The sequence below is a fragment of the Heloderma suspectum genome, chromosome 3 (assembly GCF_057233095.1).
Source record: "Heloderma suspectum isolate Gila_16-S chromosome 3, 16-S_ref, whole genome shotgun sequence".
NCBI classification, from domain to species: Eukaryota; Metazoa; Chordata; class Lepidosauria; order Squamata; family Helodermatidae; genus Heloderma; species Heloderma suspectum.
In genome coordinates this window covers 59,189,826-59,208,297 of record NC_139460.1, presented here as the reverse complement: position 1 = coordinate 59,208,297, position 18,472 = coordinate 59,189,826, and the positions used below count along the sequence as shown (strand labels likewise).

The window sequence follows — 18,472 nt, the reverse complement described above, 5'->3', positions numbered from 1 at the left end:
ATTTTAAAATCAAATATAATAGCAAGAGATGATCAGATATCTGCTTTGAGGGTTTATTTGCTTTTTGCTTGTGGCACTTTGTGAATATTGAACCATTCTAGTTAAACTTGAACAGAGGGACTGAAGGTAGACAATAGCGATGGAAGATATCAGCTTGGAACAAGAATTGTCTGTGGATATTTTCTGGATTCCTTGTAGTGCACAAATGCTCACAGAAGCTCCCACTGATCTGGTCTTAGGCAGACTGGCGAACAATAAAAATGAAATACAATACTGAGGATTTCCACCAAAATATCAATCTTTTCCATTACATTCCTTAGTTGCCAAAGCTAAGAAGGAATGTAATTCCTCTCAGACTTCTTCTACATTCTTAAATAAGGCATACAATATTTTATTAAAATTACCGTCAAAAATGTGCACCTAGCACTGTTCCTCACTAACACTCAACTTTCCCCTCTGGCGAACCTATCCAAAACAATTGTAATGTTGGCATATGCCCTTTTTGGGCAATGAGTACTGGGACTACCACACAGTGCATAGTACAAAATAGTGACAATATGCAGTGTCTGAAAAAGAACCCTCTCTAGCTGTTCAAAAATCTAATTTTTCTTAGCTCTTTTCCTAGCTACAAATGAGTAGCAAAGTATTTTCTTCATGGGTTGTTTTAATACTAGCAAATATTTTAGCAATACCATCTCCTTACAGACCTACAGTGCAATCCAGTACTTGTCTAACTTATAAGTAACCTTGTAAGTGCCACTGAGTTATTTACTTTTAAGTTCCGTTGAGTTGAATGGGGATTACTCCCATCTAAGTGGGTATAGGATCTCAGCCTCAGTCTCAGATTTGTAAGAATGATTTGGATGGAGTTAAAACAAGTTCAGCTTGTTTGAAGGTGTAATATAGAGAGGTGCTGCAGTGTCTTGCTTTGGAATGCAAAGTCAACAAGCTGAGTATTATCTCAACTTCAAAACAGGGAGAACATTATGTGTGTCTCCCTCCTAGTGTTCTTCTCTAGCTGAGATGCAGATACAAGGTGCCCCTGGAAAAACTGCATCATGCCAGACAGAGAAAGAGGGCAAAGGGGGAGAAGGGGAGAGAGAAACCCTGACTCTTGTCCCTCTCTGCCATTGCAACCCCTGTAGCTTTGTGGAGGAGGAGGAAGAGACAGCTCTTCTTCCACTGCTAAAACAGGAGTTGCAGCAGCAGCAGCCATCACAAGATCAGGGAAGAGGAGTAAGGGGCTCTCATGGGGCTCAGAGGCTTATGAGGTGGCAACAGTGAACAAATGTCAAATGAACCATAACAAAAAAAGAAGCTTTATTCTGAGCCTTCTTCACTTTTGCTCATACGTGCTGGTTTCAATCTGAAAACAACTTGGGGGAGCTTGCCCATCTCTAACAATATAACCAGATGATTGTTGTTGTTCAGTTGTTAAGTCGTGTCCGACTCTTCGTGACCCCATGTCCCATAGCATGCCAGGCCTTCCTGTCCTCCGCTCTCTCCCGGAGTGTGCTCAAGTTCATAACCAAATGATTACCAAATGCCAATCAATTTGGTCACATTTTACAGCTACAAAAAATCCATCTTCAAAACCTCTTTGTCACCCCAAGGGATTCAAAATTTACAAGACATTACAATGGATGGATAAAATACAGTAGGGCCATACTAACCTTTAAATGGAACTCCTGAAAATAAAATGTTGTAATTTTAAAAGAATTAAATATCCTCAGAATAAATTGAAACTCCTTCCTAGTTAGTTCTTCCATAAATTTACCAATACCACATGGAGCCTAATCAACATTCATTTCACACTACGGATAGATGGATCAGTGTACTCTTGGTTGGTGCCAATTCTGCACGTGTTTGTTCATGCAACCATATGCCAATGTGCCTGCAAAGCAATTTAAAAAAAAAATTGCATGGAAATGTGTATGTAAATAAATATTTTGAACGTATTTTCTGTCAAAGTACACATTTATAAACACATTTATAAATGTATTTATCCTAAAATACACATTTTAAAAATATTTTGGTATATGGGGGAAGGACCATAGCTCAGTGGTAGAGCTGGAGCACATGCTTTGTATTCAGAAGGTCCCAGGTTCAATCCCTGGTGTCTCCAGGTAGGGCTGAAAAGTTCCTGCCTGAAACCCTGGAGTGCCGCTGACTCAGTATAAGGCAGCTTCCTATCTTCCTATGTTGTTTGAGGTGACCACTGCATCACAAAATCTGGAAAAATGGAAAATTCAAAGGATAATTGCATCCCAATCCACACATCTGGGAGAAATGGATAAGGTTGCTTTGTAGCAGAATTTGCAAACAACAAATTCCTCATCATCCCTATTTCACACTGCAACTTTTACTGTATCTTTCAACAATGAACCCACCACTGAGACATACTTAAACTGCTGTCCTAATAACAATAATCCACTAATCCCAATTATTTCACTCATGAATGAATTACATTATTTTTGCTCCTCCTTGCATGTTACAATATAATGACAAAGGTGCATTCCCGAAATTTAGTGAAGTCAGAAAAGTAAAACATTTGTTTAAACAAAAGTAAAACATTTGTTTAGAAAAACACATACACATAAAATAGGATTCAAAATAGACTTTCTGTATCCAAAAGAGGTGCAATTAGTCCAGAATCAAGTGTCCTAAATTACCAGTTATCATGCAGACAATATATTTGGTTACATTTTTTACAAGAGGAAGCTTGTGCAGGTCTTAATTAGAAGGCCAAGGTCCAACACTGAGTTAAGTGCACTCCTGCAGATGTCTACTAAGAAGTGTATTGAATAGGGCTTACTCCCAGGTAAATAGGTACAAGATTGCAATCTTAGATCCATTAATCTGAGTGGATTTAAACTTGTTTAACTCATGATTGGATTGTGGCCCTCAAATTGATTTACAGCACAATCCTATATATTATTCAGAAGTAATCCCCACTGACTTCAATGGGACTTACTTCCAGATATGAGGGTATGGGATTCCAGCTTTAGTTATACAGAACACCTAAGGGCCAAACAAGATGATGCACTGTTGATGTGTGAGCATCCTCCTTGCTGTATTTCTTTTTCTTTTTCTATACTTTACTAAAATTCAGCAGCGGGGGGCAGCAAATATTGGGGGGGGGCACTCAACCCTTTCCTATTTGGGACCCACTGTTTAGAGTTATTGTCTTCCCTGGCTGCATGGCTAACATGGAGGCATGCAGTCGGCAAGTAACTTGGTGACAGGCTGGTGGCAGGGTTGTTACCTGTGATGTTGGGCTGAGAGTCTGTGACTGGCCCAAAGTCACCCAGCGAGCTTCCATGGCCGAGTGGGGACTAGAACCCAGATCTCCCGGCTCCCAGTCCAACATTCTCACCACTACACCATGTAGGCTATTGATATCTCTTGATAGTAACACATTTGTGCATTATTTATTTTCCAAGAGCAATTATACATGAGTATAAATCTAAACAGACATCCCATGTTAGCTTTCTAATACATCAAAACTGAATTCCATTTTGACATATTTTATTATATCGCCATAAGGGTATACCATAAAGTAATGTGACTGACATACACTAAAATACAACATAGGCCTTTGTTAGATATTTACCATGTCCGACATCTTTAGATTTGCAATGTTGACATAAGGAGGTGAATATCAAGATATGAATTGCATGACAAACCAAACACGACTGCATGTTCTGCATAAAGGGTAACAATGAGCTATTATCACTGCATTAATTTGTAATGAAGACCAAATTGCCTGTAAAATTAGCATAATGAGATTTCAGCCCATTTGCACAGATAGCAAAACACCAGAACTAGCAGTTAATATTGAAGCACTGCTAAATACAATACAAGGTTCTGATCTTATCTATGATAGAGAATTTGTCCTTGCATTTGTTTCCTATTCCGGCACTAATTTACAAATAATTTTGTAAACCCTAAAAGAGCTTTAAAGACTTTTAAGACTGTTAATGACCCTCCTGTTCTTAATGCTGAAATTGACATACAGCCTTGTATATTACAGCTTCTTATTATGTGGAGACATTCATTCATTATTGATAGGACTTTTTATGAGACTTCATACCCTAACGGCACTTTCAATCACGTTGCCTCCTCCTCGTATACAATGGAGACTATTTGATCAATTGGCCTGATGTACTTGGAAGACTATACTGTTTAAATGCTCCACTATCACAACAATCTTATGTGATTGCTAGAATTCAGTATCTAGACTATTTTTCTACACATACTTGAAAGCATTTTAGAATACTTCTCAAGCCAACTCAACTTTGAAAATACCGCAAACAGGGATGCTTCCAAAATTATATTCATCTGAACTCTTCTCTGGATTTTGGTGCTCTGATTTACGTTGGTTTGTTTCCAAAGTGAAACCTATGCAATAGGAAATCCCCAATTTCTGCTTTTTGGTTTCTAAATTTTGTACAAAGCATTGTTTGTGTAGTTTGCCAGAGCTTTCAGATCCTTCGGTTCATTCATGACTTCTTCATATCACCAATGCGCAAGTATGCATTGATGAAGCAGTGAATAAATGTAATCTTATTTTGATTGCATCAGTAATAATTTGGTAAGGTCTTTTACTCTTTCACATAGAACTCGTGGGCTTTGATAAAAGATGGCAAACTTGAAGAGGATGTACATATATGTGGTTAATTCTGTATTTCAATGGTGATGACAATGATTTCTCCCTTTTCTATTGTTCACTGATCAGAATATTGGATGTAGAGTGGTATATAAATCTTGTAAATAAATAAATAATTTCTTTTGTGTCGTGTTTTATCACCGTGGTGTTGTGCATATGGACAATGGTAAAGCACTGCCACAAAAGACTTATGAAGCAATCAATCATACATACAATCGTATTAATATTGGTTTTTTTTTTCTTTACACCGTTTTATCAATACAGAGCAGTAATGCACAGGGAGGAAAACATGGAAATGAACTGAAGGAAACTAAAAGTGAGGCAAAATCTGCATTCACCAATTTCAAATTTTATTTCAGAAATCCCATCCTCCCAGTTAAATCAGGTTTCAGGAGCAGCTTGGTAGTGGAGCAGCTGCTTTGCATGCAAAAGTTTGGCACCTCCAGGTAGGGCAGGGATAACTCTTTCCTGAAACCTTGGAGAGTCACTGCCAGCCAGAGCCAAACTACATGTTAAGCGAATTGGGTAGTGTGTAGCTGCCATTTGTGTTTTGTTTACTTTAGTGTAAGTGCATGTGACCCCATTTTGCATCAGGACTAGCATGCTCCGGGAGAGGAAATGTAAACCTTCCCCCAAACTGTTTTTCCCCAAATTCACCCTTCCCGCCTCCTCAGGATACTTTTTTCCTTTTTTTAACCTGGGAGGGAAGGTTTGATCCTCCCTTCCCAGAGCATGCTGGTCCGGATGCAAATCAGGAGTGCACACTGCTACACTAAGGTAAAACAAAACAAAGCCTCAGCTAAGTACTACCCGATTAGTATGACATGTGGTTTGACCCTGAGTGTCAACAACACTGGGCTAGATTGAACAATGGGCTGACTCAGTGTAAGGCAGATTCCTGTGCTCCTATATAAAGGAAAGGAACTGAGAGGGGCCTCTTATCCCTGATGGTAAAGTTGAAGACCCACATATTAAATCACATCTAACTCACAAGTTTAGAAAGAAGTGGAAGCTAGAATGAGTTCCCAGAGTCATACTGACAGCGAAGAGTCAATAAGCATTACCCACCAGCTCGTGTACCATTGCTAAGTGTATGCCTGAGGTGATGAAACTAGGGTCACGAACCGCTTATCTATGATGTCGCCTTCTTCACATGCTGAAGTAATCAAATGATAGCTGCAATTATTACATGAAAAAAACTAATATGAAAACTAAACTTCCTCTGATGTTTAGGTTATCTCATGTTGATCTTCACTTTGCTTAGAACTCATTCTCCTTATCTTTAACTGCCACATTTATTGGTACAACCTTTCCCCCCATGTTTTCATTGTAGCACCTTCTTTTTTGTTACAATATGAATATATTTGTCGTCGTCAACCATTTTTAAATAGTAAGGAGCAACATAACTGGTTAGCTCACCTTGTAATAAAATTATAATTGATAAGCCATTAAAACTAATCTGATTGAAAACGATCTGACACGTATGAAACAGAAATTGCTTCTTAATTAAGGGGACATATTTCACTTAAAAGGACCATATTTGGGTTAAGTGGAAAGTGAAGCCAACTTTGCTCATGTGTTGCTTGTACAAACTTCTTTTATACAAGCCCCACTGAAATGAAATGAATGGGACCAGATAAGTACAGGTTCACCTACAGGCAGCAAATCCTAGTCACATAATCCTCATAAAAGGATGAAGATGGGATTCCTTCCAGAAAAGGTGATGATGAGCCTGAATGGATAATGATGGCAGAGGAATCTTTCCTATAACAGCATATTTTGTGAACTATATGTGATCATGTCCAATGCTAAATTGTCAGACTGAAGCAATTTTCTGTACTTGAAAGCAATGGAAGTCCAGCAAAATATACTTGGAGGACAAACTATCCTTTCCCTTTGGAGTAAATTAATCATCATGACAACAGTTGTCAACACCATTGTTAGCAGGTATTATGGACTACTATCTCATCACCAGAGACCACTATTAGAATTATCTTGAGCAACGATTTCAGATGGTGGTTAAGAAGTGGTAAGTTTGTCACAGTCATTGTGTAATAATTGCAATCATCTTCTTTACATTCTATAAGTGTGTGAGTCAGTTGTTAATAGCCTATCAGAAAACACCTTATACACAGTCTTGAAAACAAATTGGTTGGTTAAAATTGATTGGTTTAAATATGCCCCTATCATTTTTTAGCATAAAAATCTGGGGAAAAAAATCTGAAAATCCAAATTCAAAGGTAAGATCCAGTACATGCTTGACAGAAAGAATTGGAGAGAAGGGGCTGTGTGGGAGGGTGGAAGGTGTCTGATGTTTTCCCCCACAAAGGAACTCTTTTACAAGTGTGGATATAATATGAGCTCTAGTGCACAAGAATGGAGAATTCACTCTGTGAAGACCGAGAGAATCAGAAGCTAAGAGTAACTAGTCTAAAGGGAAAGTCTGGATGTGCATCCTTCGATCTTTATCACAAAAAAACTTATGCTAAAGTTTCAAAGCAGAAGTCTTAACTCTAGCTATCACGGGGCTATAATCGACAAGGGCCTCCTGTTTTCCTTGAGACTAGAGCATTTCAGCTCCCATGTCATTTTATTTCAAATGGCACTTACTTACACATGATACAGTGTGACTGAGATGTAGCTCTGTGAGTGTATGGGGCTCTTTCACTTTCAATAACCAACAATGGGGGAGCCCTACTTGCATACACGCAGCTGCGCCAGATACCGGCCAGTGTGTTCAGCATGATATGGGCACCAGTTTGTCACACCAGTGATTACCCTTGTCCAGCACAAGTCCCATATTAAAGATGAAGCTGCAGTATTCTGTTCAGGTGCTTCAGAGGAAGGCACAATATTGCAAGTAGGGATGGGTAATCACTCACCCGTTTGTCCCCAAAGGGCCTTAAGGCTTGTTGAGTGTCCCACGCAGTCAAAAAAGCCCATATGCCGCCACCACCACCACCAACTTCTCTGTTCCAAAGAGGCAGCGCAGAAGCAGCAAGTGCTTCAAGTCTATGAAAAGCATATTGTTCTGCAGGGGATTTTGGAATCTGTAGTCTCCGTCCCCAGTAGGAAAATTAGTATTTGGCATTTGCTGCCACCTGCACCCTTTGGGCCCTTGAGCCAGGGGAAGCAATGGAGGAAAGGTTCAATAAAAATGAAAGGAGCACCAGCAGCCTAGATTCTGCTTGCAAGAATGCAAACAGTGGTATTTCCCTCTGTGAGAACGCCCTTTCAAATTCTCATGACATCAAAGCAACACAAAGAGTATTTGAATCCCTCTTGTTCACTTCCAGCTTCTAACCAGAAGACAATGGGATGGAACATCAATTCAATCAATTCTACAAGGGGGCCCACTTATCAGAAAGCATCATTATGTACATACTCTCTTATATCATTTATTAAAGACTTAATGTTTATCATTAAACTACAAAGGATATCAGTATAGGCAAGATTCCAATCAAAATATCTAGCAGATGATTCAGCCAATAAAATATGCAATTGCTTTAACACATAATAACAGAAGAACCACTTTAGGGTCTCCTTATGGAGTAGCAGCTGAGTTGCAGAGAGGTCCTGGTCTTTAATCCTATTGTGGCATGGTGGGGATGATGATTGGCATCCCTCCACTCCTCAGTTGAATTGCAAAGAGGACCCGATCTTCATCCCCAGCATGCCACAATAAGGGTAAAGATGTTCTCATAAGAACATAAGAAGAGCCATGCTGGATCAGACCAAGCTGGATCAGATCTAGTCCAGCATTCTGTTCATACCGTGGCCAACCAGGTGTTTACCGGGAATCCACAAAAGGACATGAGTGCAACAGCATCCTCCTGCCCCTGTTCCTCAGCAACTGGTGTACACAGGCATACCACCTCTGCTACTGTAGGTAGCACACAGCCCTCAAGCCTAGTAGCCATTGGTAGCCTTCTCCTCCAGAAATTTATCTAACCCCCTTCTGAAGCCATCCAAATTGGCAGCCATCACTACATCTTGTGGTAGTAAATTCCATTGTTTAACTATGCACTGGGTGAAGAAGTCCTTCTTTTCATCTGTCCTGAAGATCCTGATCTTCATCCTCATTGTGCTGTGCTGGGCAAGGAAGTTTAAACCTCCCCAGCCAGCATGCTATGATGTGGATGAAAATGCCCCCCAAGGCTAATCTGCATAGCTGATCAGCATCTGCATCAACTGCACAGTTCAGGTGAGGCGAAGGTCTGGGAAGGGTGTGTGTGAGAGAGAGAGAGAACAAGAAGGTGTGTGTTTGGAAATGTGGGCAACAGTAGCTCCACCCACTTTGAGTAGTCGCTGTGCCCACTGTTGGCATGTGGCCCCTGATGTCCCAGCATGGGGCCAATTCAGCCCTCAGGCCAAAAATGGTTCCCCACCCCTGGTGTAGATAATCAGAAGAAGTGGTAAATATTAACAGTTATCACAAGTGTTTAAATATTCCAAGGATTTTAAAAAAGAGGACGGCACAACTTCCATTAATATTTAGTATAAATATTTGCTTTAAATACATCTGAGAGATTTAAACTATAATTTAAAACATATAACTCTTTGCAACAGGATTGTACAGTTGCCTTGAGTTGACAGTATGACTTACTTCCAATTATCTCCACACTCATCTTGGACTTACGTATGTTTGGAAAGCAGTTGGTGACAAAATATAGGCTGAACTTAACTGAACCTGACATGTTCATAGAAAACATACTGTGAACATGCGGCTGAGAAAATATCAGAAGAAAAATGACAATCGGATGGGAAGATATTGATATAATATGAAGATTGCTACATGTGCTAACAAGCTCCAGATACGCAGTTGGAAGTAGACGTATATCATCACTTATTCCAAATAGGCAACAGGGGGAAGAAATTGCATGGCATTCTTGTTGTCAGTGTAATTACTTTACATCACCTTGTGAACTCACTCAGGCTACAGAAACATCACAGTAAAGAGCATTTGATAACATTCAGAATTGTAACTGTTCCCACTCTATTTGATAGCATTCAATAGGATTTTGTAAATGGGGGTTGGGGGGAAGATGCAGTCTTATCTATATTCCTATGCCTTTTGATATCTATTCAGTCAATTTTCCTATACAAAATGATACTATAACTCCAAAGGGACTCTCACATTACAGATGTCCTACGTGAGAACATCCTGATTTTTCGAGCTGAATACAAAATCGTATCAATTTTGGTTGCCAAGCAATTGCCCCAACAAATGGTAAACAAAAAAACATTGAGCCCTTTAACACAGTGACTCCAAAATGCTGTGTCGTGACCCACCGGAGGGGTGCAAACGCCTTGTGGATGAGCCGCCAGGCAGCCTGCAATGAAGGCCTGAGACAATGCTGTGCTAGGATCTAATGAATGCATGATGTCAGGGTCAGAGGTGAAGACAACAGGTGGGCACCTCAAGCCAAGATCAAGAACAGATGGGATGGTTTTGTTCCACTAGTGGAGAATGCAGGTCTTTGTGGCGCTGAACACTAATCAATAATACACATGCTTTCACAAGACACATAAACCTAAGAGGTTCTAATCCACACTGCTTATTTTTGTCACTAGATAATGCCGGAAACATATGAAGCCACACTCCCAAACCCTCTGGGTTGTGTTCTGCTTCTGCCATGGGAGATTTTCAGCTCCCTTTTTAAGAAGCAGCCTGCTGCACCCTTTGAGAAGCCCACCAAAGTGGCACCCCATGAGGTGTGAGATGTTCATGCCAGAAAGAAATTTGTCCTTTGTGTGCACAGCAGGAGCACTTCCCTCACACATATGGGGGAGGGAATCCTGGCCAAAATACTTCCCCATTTTTTCGTTTTCTGACGTGGGTTGCAACCCCTTACACTGATCAACTCGGAGTAGAGAAATGTAAAAAAAAAAGAAAAATGACTATAATTTAATTCCTTCCTTGTTCTTTATAATGAGGTTAATTTTATGCTACATTGGAGCATGTGGTTTTAACACATTACTTAGGTAAAGCAAGGCAACCTTAATATTTCCAGTACTTAAGAAAAGATTTTAATCTATCTTAATTAAGCCACTGATCAGTGGGGAATACAAGTGAGAAACTCGTATAAGTATGGAAGGATTGTAGGACATCATCAAAAACGTTCACGATCCAGGGTGGTTGTAAACTTCACATTTGAAAAATCTTAGGTATTGACATTCTTACTGTCTGAAACAAAGATTGCAGTTACATCAAACAGGTGCACAATATATCATTTCTTTAGTCCATCCTGCTTTCAAACTTAAAATACACAATGGAATTCCTCACAGAAATCTCAAATGAGTACATATTTTTCTATTGTCATTTTAAACAGCATCAAATGTACAGTGAGATTCCTTAATGCTGTTGCTGTGCTGAAATAAAGCTGTTAAAAAGCACCAGCTGGCTATATCAGTAATGGCTTGCTTCCAGGTCTCAAATGTCTTATTTATATACAATGGAATTCTGCCGGCTGTTTAATATTTAGAGCTAATAAATATAATCAGCAGTCCTATGACTAAAGAACCACAAACACAAATATGCTCAAAAATCATTCCCAACTGCAAATTTAACTGGGTCTTATTTCTCCTGTATAGGCTCAATCAGGACGTGTGTGTGTGTGTGTGTGTGACTGCTTTGCTCAAGTAAGGCATAAAGACATAAATGTATGCATTTGACATGGCTTCAGTAACAAAATAATCTTAGCCATATCACATAGGATGAAAGAGTCCACTGACTGATGACCTTTTTTGTTTACTGGTAGCACAATCTATTTCAGCAAACTATCAAGAGATGCTTCCAGTTACAAATCCAGCAACTCTATCTCTGCACTTGTTTACAGAAAGACAGCCCCGCAACACCACTTGTACATAGAGAAGTCTCAAAACTTCCATGTCTGTATTCTGTCTGGATCTATCATGGAACCACAAAGCAGGCTCACCAGACATAGGGATGTCAGAGAATTCCGCCACGGACCTCGGTGAAACTGGCATTCGGCCCCCCAAAATCTGTGGTGGAATGAAGCCCCCCGCCCCCCCACCCCGCGAAATGGGCCCGGAACGGAGCACTTACCTGCTGCCGTCTGCGCTGCACTGCGACTGGCGGCCGCGTCTGCGGCCACCACTCGCTTCTCCCATATAGCCGTGATAGGCTACGTAAGTATTTATGTAGCCTATCACAGCAAAACTAAGGGAACGCAAATGGCGGCGGTTATGGCGGCCGCCATTTGTGTTCCCTTTTTTTTGCTGTGTGATAGGCTACGTAAATATTTACGTAGCCTATTATGACGAAAGAGGGGCGCAAATGGCATAGTGGCTGCCATTTGCGTTCGTGGTTTTTTTTTTCCGTAATAGGCTACGTAAATATTTACACAGCCTATCACGGCCAAAAAAAAAGGGAATGCAAATGGCAGCCGCTGGAGCCACCGCCATTTGCATTCGCTGTTTTTTGTGGGGGTTTTGCCGTGATAGGCTACGTAAATATTTACATAGCCTATCATGGCAAAATACAGGGACATAAATGGCAGCGGCTACGGCAGCCACCATTTGCGTCCCTGCAGGCTGCCTAGAGGCCGGATGTCCGGCTGCGGGTAGCCCCGGCTGGCGGCTCTGCAGAATCTCCGCAGAGCGGAGCCGGCCAGAGAAAATTTCAGGGGGAGGGACAGAGCGCATCCCCCACACCACGAATGTCACCCTTCGAAAAGGTAAGTGACTTTCGTACATCCCTAACTAGACATTGCCTGACTCTTCATATTCTCACATGACTTGGGACAGATGAAGTTATCTGTATGCTCTAAACTGATGGTCACCTCCTGGGATAATAAGTGGATAGTCAGGATGGCCCTATACCTTTAATGGAGGACTACCATACAGCCAAAAAAGACATGCAGTGTATGGTTGGGAGTAGGAGTGGAACAACAGTCTCTGAGAACAAAAATAGAGATAGACACTTGGTTCTGCTGAAAATATTGGATTTTATCCAATGGATGTACAAGCTTGTGCAACCAATCCTTCCCTTCCTTCTCTGTGAAGCCCTCTGTACTCCCTAACAAGCCTGTCTGAGCACTGGAGGCCCTCTTAAGAAATGTGGACTCTATCACCTGCAATATAAAGGAAGCATCAGCTGAAACTGGGCAGAGGAAACTTGCATGAAGGAGAGTGCCACTTGCTCAAGGTTGCTTTGCCTGATTTCCAGATATTGCCCCTCGCACTGCAGTTCGGTGCAACACAGCCCACGTTGTTCAGGATGGACCCCAAACACTCTATGGAGGCTCGAACTTTCTGTAGAGGCCTGTGCAACCACTCGATACTACAGCTGTGTGCAAAGGGCCTCTTGAAATTCTCCTCCCTATTTGTGGGCAGATAATTTTTTCCAGGGGGAGGAGAAATTCCCAACAGTTTCTCACAGGTAGGGCTCCCCATTGGCAGGGGTTGTAATACAGCTTCGTTCTTTTTTCCTAAGGCTTTCTGGGTCTTTTGTGCTGCAACAGCATCAACGGTGTTGGCAGGCTGCTCTCCATGTTGCACCCATCACAATGCAGATGTGTGGGGGGGCAGTGTTTAACTCCAGGGGAGAGATAGAGCTAGTGCTGAGCCAAAATCTGTCCTCCAATTTCCTTAGAGAGGTTTCCATTGTTCTGCCTCATTCTTATGGTGTATTATCATTCATTTTTGTGACGTTTTTGAGCGAGGTAGCTGAGGATGCTGTGTATGTGTGATTCCTTTCTATTGGACATCTCTCCCTTGCTCTGCAGCCCCTCAGACTGCCTGTACTTCCTGATCTGAAATAGACCTATGGGAGGAATTACCTCATGATGTCTTCGCTTGGGCTTGAATTGGTGCGGGTAGCTGAGGAGGCTACAGGCTACTGGAATATCTTCGAAAAATTTTCATCATTGAATTTCAAATGCAATTTCTTCTCTATCAAATTGAATGAGAATGGTCGAAAAAAATGTTGGAGAAAATTTCAACACAGCGCTACTCAATATAACTTTTTCACAATAAGCATATGAGAGGCCTTAAAAGGAAGTTTAGGGAAGGGTTGTTGGCTATTCTGCATCCACTATACTTCCCCCAACTCAAGCTTCTGTTGGCAAGCAGGGAGGAGAGAATCATATCTATGCTCTCCCCCAAAATGAAGAGCTATTCTCCAAAACAGATGATTCCAGAAGGTGGGAAAAGTTGCTAGAGACTGCAGGCTAGACTGCCAAGATCAGTAAGCAAACCTAAATTCGGTAAGCATATGGAAAAGGGAAATTAGGTATTATTACAAATGGATAAAGAAACATGAAGTAGAAGCAAGAAATGCATGGATTGAGAGGAGCAGACCTGACAGTAGAAGTGGGGAGTTAGATGCTGAGAAAAACTAAGCAGATGGAGAAAGAGACTGGATGGATATCTGTATGGAGAATGGGATGGATCTGCAGTTTTTATGGTGTGATAAAGGTTCCTTTAACCAGGGTTTTTTTTTAAGAAAATTAAACAGTACTTAATTGCTTAAGTAGAAGTATTAATCTGCAAAATAATTTGAAATCCATATCTCTTCCATCATCTGAAACAACCCTGTGAATTCCATTTCCATTTTATAGATGGAGAAACTAAAACATAGAGTCCAGAGCCCTCATCACACACTGAATGTGCACAAGCTGAATGCGCTTGGAGTAGAAGGGATAATTCAGCAACAAGCCCCATCCCAACTTGGGCATAGGAACGGTTGCTGAGATTCCGCTCTTCCCACTTCCCTGCAAGCATGGTCAGCCTATGTTCTTTGGACATGTGAAGAGGACTTATGTCTCAGGGCCTAAGTAGATGTTCTGGGAGACATGTGGCCCCTGCCAACCCATGTCTCCCCTAGCCATTTCTTTAATAATATCCATTAAAATAAAGACTTGATGTATTTTGCATTTCCCTGCCCCACTCTAATTCTTTTGCAGGGGCAGAGAAACAAGGGGACTTCCTATGAGCATAACTCATGAGCACAGAGAGGCAATTCTCTCTGATTCTTCCTTCCACCTGCAGCCCCCCATGTTCCCTGAAAAGCTCCTCCAGAACAGTGTGGAAAGTGGTGCTGGGCCTACAGGTGAAAGGAGGAATCAACAAAATTAACTTCTCTCCCCCCATCCCCACTCCTTACTCAGTAGGGAGCCAGATCCTGGTGCCTTCCATTCATGGAAGGTCAACTTGGGTTCAACCCACTGAATGTTTCTTTTACTAGATGTTATCCGAGAGAGGCAAGTCAGGATAAATCGCACATCCATCATAACAACAGACCACCAGCTGGGATTCGAATCCAGGCCCCTGAAGAGCATATTCATCTATCTGCTGGCCTTCACTGGCAATGCCATATTTGAGACCAACTCTGGGACTCAAATATGGTACGAAGAATAATTCTATGCATTTACAGTATCTCTAAATGGCTTTACCCAAGTTGTTCAACACAACTTTAAAAATCAAAAAACCAAGCCACAAAATACAATACAACAACATAATAAAACTGTGTCAAAATCATACTACTCCTCAACCTAATGCCTAACATAGCAAATACAAAGCAGAAATGACCAGCTGTACTACAACATAAACTGGGCCTGGCCCTGAAATAACAGCAGGCTCTTTGCCTGCCTGTATAAATACTTCAGGCTAAGGTGGACATTGTCAGGGGCAGAGCTTCTCATCTGGTGTGACAACAGAAAATGACCACTTGCATCCTCACAAGCAGATACAATGGAACTCAAAGGAGAGAAAACAATAAGTGCTCCTGAAGGCACATACTGTATCTGCCCAATTACAGATTTTAAAACAAACTAAGAAATAAATGCTTATCTATGCCACTATTACCATTCAGTCATCATGACACTTCATCTAAAATGAGCTAAAAGTACAACATCCGGGGGCGGGGGGGGTGTTTCAAAGTTCTCCATATGCTGGATTTCAGATATTTCTCTTTTTTAGAAAAATCTACTTTGCTCTCACTAAGAAACTGATTAGATATTGTATCAAGGTCGAAAACAAATGAACGGCACACCAGAGATTTCCCCCCCCCCTTCACTAACACACAGCTCTAAACAAAACTGTAACCCTGCTGGGAGCATGTTTCTACAAGTGTGTTTAACTCTTTCCTCTGTGTTTGAGCCTGCACAAGGGAGCACTGGGGAAGGAGGAAGCCACACAAAGATTTCATTGTTTGACTTTTTGATGAATTGTACCTCCATGGCAAAACTGCAGACATCACAAGACTATAATGAAAGTCTCTATTTGCACACCAGTCAGACCTCTTGTAGGTAACCATGCAATCTTCCATAATGGCCTGCCTTTGACCTCGGCAGCAGAACAGGAACGCTCCTCCAAGGATAGGAGGTGGTTTAACCTTCAGACTATCTTAATCTCATGGGATCTCCCTGGCCAAAGGTTAGACTGTGAGTTACTACATGTCAAATTATTTGTGTTTCTGATAAAGACGACTCAATCTCAGGGGCCTGAGACAAGACCACCAAACTCATTCGATCTGAATTAAAGTCTCAGATGTCAGGAGCAAGCCTGTATACTGTAAGATAAGAAATGCTTTTTTTTTTTTTTTAATGCATGGCAGGGTTTGTGCATAATTCTCTCTCTCTCTCTCGCGGGCGCGCTCTCTCTCTCTCTATTCCCCCCCTCTCTGAAATGGCAACATTAATCACTTGCTCTCCTTAAATAATACTTATAGCTCGAAGACACATGCCAAAAGCCTGCTTTTCAGGTTGTGAAGAATTCTTCTGGTTTCTTTTGAGTCAGAAGCCTAATTTATGCTACTGTCACTGTTCAGACAATAAGAACTCTTACTCAAAAAGCTTGAGGAAGAACCCAGGTCTTCCCACACTGTACCTAGCTTGGATTCTTACCGCAACACCTCAAGAGGGATCTCTTGCACAAAGAAGTAGGAAAACCTGAAGGGTGTGCTTAACTCCTGTCCCTGCCCTCCACCTTTCCCTTTAGGCTCTTCCCCTTCCCAGCTTTTCTTTTCCCTCTGGGATTCTAGACCTGTGTCCGTGGGCTTCCATTGATTATGTCACACCAGTGGGGACCCACCGCTGGTGCAAGAGAAGCTAGCACTTCCGAGAGCAACCCCAGAAACAAGCTAAAAAAAACACTCGTTTTCAGAACAGGACAGGTTAGTAGAGCTCCTTCCTGGTTTGGCTTATTTCTGGCAGTGGGTCCTGCTGATGCACAGGCAGCATTGGATACTGCCCTGGTGGAGAACATTATTGGGGCTTACAATAGCTGTGAAATGGGGGAGACACCTGGCAAAGGTAGGCATAAGCACCCCCTTTTCACACCATTGTTTGCTATAAAACACACCCTCCCGAGGGGTGCCTTGCAAGGGTAAAATGGATGCTGGGTTAACACTACAAGTGGCTGCCATGTAAGTTATGTAGTTTTGCCTCACTATTATTTTGGTAATAATATTTTGGTAATTATTTTGGTAATTAAGGTTCCCCTTTTGTGCCTACATGAAAAGCCTTGCTTCCTAATCAATCTACTTCTTATTTTTCCTTCCGTTAATCCAAGGGTGGCACGCTCAGCAGAGTCCCTGGTGTGTTTTATGAAAGGCAGACCAGCTTTTTATAAAGCATAAAATTAACTAAAATGGGGCCTGGTCTATACTGAATGAAGCTTCCATTAAGGAAAAGCAGCCAGCAGGGCTTCCCTAACCAGGCTATTGTAAAAGCCATTCCAAGGATGCAATTAAAAAGTAGAGTAGGGTAGAAGAATATGGTTAGAAAGAATCCAAAGAAGATGATGGATAAGAAAGCCCTCCCGCTACTGCATTTTGGATTTAACCAGTCTGTGTTGATTTTTTGAACGTGTTCCAAGGCTCAAAAAAGAATGGCTGTACCTGTTATCACACAATGGCTATTGCTGAGAAATTTGAAATACTGAGAACCATCCTAGCACTGAGGAGAAGAATTCTGTACCATGGTAAAGTAGCCATGTTCTTGGAAAAGTTCGGCTGTGGACACAGGAAAGGTACCATGAATGTCTCCCTCATGGGTAAACTTTCCCAGAGTCACTTCAAATTAACTCAGAAATGCTCTGAGATCTTCTGATGTCTGTGTGTGTGTGTGTGGGGGGGGTATCGCAGATCTTTTTTCCGAGCCGATCCAAGGCCCAGAAAAAAATGACCCACCTCTCAGCCTCAGTCTCTTTACTGAAAGTAATGGAGGGATGTGGCTCCATTACATCATACTTTCTGCCCGTGCAGTATCTGAATTTCTCCCACTGAATATAATGGAGTGATGTCAATGGGGGAAAAATGAGAGGCAAGGGAAGCTGCCAGTTCTTCTCTGGCTTGGATTTTAAGCACAGCCAGAGAAGAATTCAGGAGCTTGTAAAGCTCATTTTTCCTTTGAAGTAGGCTTTAACGAGACTCTGAAGTTCTTTCCCAAAACTGGCTCCAGGGACATTTGTTGGCATTTCTAGTCTTCTTGGAATGTAGGACATTTTGAAAAAATCAGATATGCTCTCTTTCATCCCTGAGAGCCATGTGCCTCTGCTCATATGTACTTGTAGTTTAGTAGTGAAGCATCAGAGCTGGATTGGACAAACGTTTTGAGCACAACTGGACCATATGTTACCTAGCAGCAGCAAACAGAGGATGGGTAAGCATCTTGGACATCCTCTTCACATACTTCTGAGGAAGGTCCAAAGAGGAAATTCACATGTTTTCCTGCAAAGTCATGTAAATTGTAGGTACTTGTTTAGCTCACACATCGTCCTGTGACTCTTCACCTGAGACAGTGGCCTGTGATTGATTCTGCTTCCAGAATTACCCTT

The 18,472-nt window shown here is 41.6% G+C and overlaps 1 protein-coding gene across 1 annotated transcript in view; it reads right to left on the bottom strand.

Moving 5' to 3' along the window:
* EPHA3 (EPH receptor A3) overlaps window positions 1-18,472 on the bottom strand; it is a 357,009-nt gene that overhangs the window by 251,299 nt on the left and 87,238 nt on the right. The gene's annotated exons all lie outside the window — the stretch shown is intronic.